This window comes from Fukomys damarensis, unplaced genomic scaffold (assembly GCF_012274545.1).
Source record: "Fukomys damarensis isolate Sample0158 unplaced genomic scaffold, DMR_v1.0_HiC HiC_scaffold_38, whole genome shotgun sequence".
In the NCBI taxonomy this organism is placed as follows: Eukaryota; Metazoa; Chordata; class Mammalia; order Rodentia; family Bathyergidae; genus Fukomys; species Fukomys damarensis.
The window spans coordinates 58,110,852-58,112,457 of NW_022900950.1; positions in this window are offsets into that span (position 1 = coordinate 58,110,852).

The window sequence follows — 1,606 nt, forward strand, 5'->3', positions numbered from 1 at the left end:
AAGTAGTACTCCACTATGTATAAATACAGTGTCTTGGAGTCCTAGTAAAAATAAAATTAAAATTTTTTATGCATTATTCTTCTGATGGACATATAAGCTGTTTCCAAACGGGATAAGGAGGTGCAGGAAGCAGGATAAAAAATGAAATTAAGATATGTTGTGTACATGTAACAACTCCACACAAGGAATGTAAACAGTAAGTACTGCAAATAGCTACTACCCAAACGAGTAAATTAACTACAGAAAGAAAGTAAAAAATAATACTAATAATTATGTGATCTTTAATAAAGGATTTGAAGCTGTTCTGAAAGTCTTCATTTAATATATATTAACATAACAAATGGAAAACAAAACATATAGTTTAATTTCAAAAAAATATAAATGATGGTAATTTTGTATAATAGATGAGAAAATGCAAATGAAAACTGAAAACATCTAAAGCTACCCTACTTTTCAGACCATAGGCAATGTCTTGGAGTCCTAGTAAAAATAAAATTAAGCATAGTGGTGCACCTCTGAAATTCTAGCAATCTGTGAAACTGAGTCAGCAAGATTACAAGATGAAGGCCTGCCTGGGCAATTTAGGCAGACCCAGTCTCTAAATAAATAAATAACAGTATAGCTTGATGTGCAGGACTTGAGTCCAATTCTCTGTACAAAAGAAGAGAGGGGGGAGAGAGAAAGACAGAGCAGAGGGATGGGAGACAGAGAGAGAGAGAGAGAGAGAGAGAGAAAGAGAGAGAGAGGCATCCAGGCATGGTTGCTTACCTCTGTAATTCCAGAACTCTGGAGGAATGAGGCAGAAGACTAACCTGGGCAATTAAAGACCCAGTTCAAAAATGGGCATCTGAAATGAACAGACATTTATCAGACAAAGAAGTCAAAGCAGCAAGTAAATATATGAAAAAATGTTCCACATCACTGGTCATTTGAGAGATGCAGATGAAAACAACACTGACATTCCACCTCACCCCACAAAGAATGGCTGCTATCAAGAAATCACTTAATAACACATGTTGGCGGGGCTGTGGGGAGAAAGGAACCCTTCTCCATTGTCGGTGGGAGTGCAGACTGGTGCAACCGCTACGGAACTCAACATGGAGATACCTCAAAGAGCTTGGACTGGAGGTTCCATTTGACCAAGCCATCCCTCTGCTTGGCATCTTTCCAAAAGAACTAAAAGAATCATATCACAGAGAAGTATGCGCACCCATTTTTATAGCAGCACAGTTTGTAATAGCTAAATCTTGGAAACAGCCTATTTGGCATCAGTTGAAAACTGGATAAAGAAGATGTGGTTTTTCTATAAAATGGAATACTACTCAGCCATAAAGAATGAGAAATTTGATTCATTCATAGGAAAATGGATACATACTGAAGATATACTTCTAAGTGAAATAAATAAAGCACAAATGTGTAAATACCAAATAGTTTCCTGGTATGAAAAATCTGCAATAATACAGAAGATCCTAGTAAGATTACTGACATTGAGAAATGGGAAGAAAGGAGCTAAAGGTGTAGGGAAGTTGGGACGGGTGGGGGAAGGGCAAAAAGGGAAAAGAAAAAAATGTGAGATAATGAAAAGATGGAAATAAAGCAGTTGTAG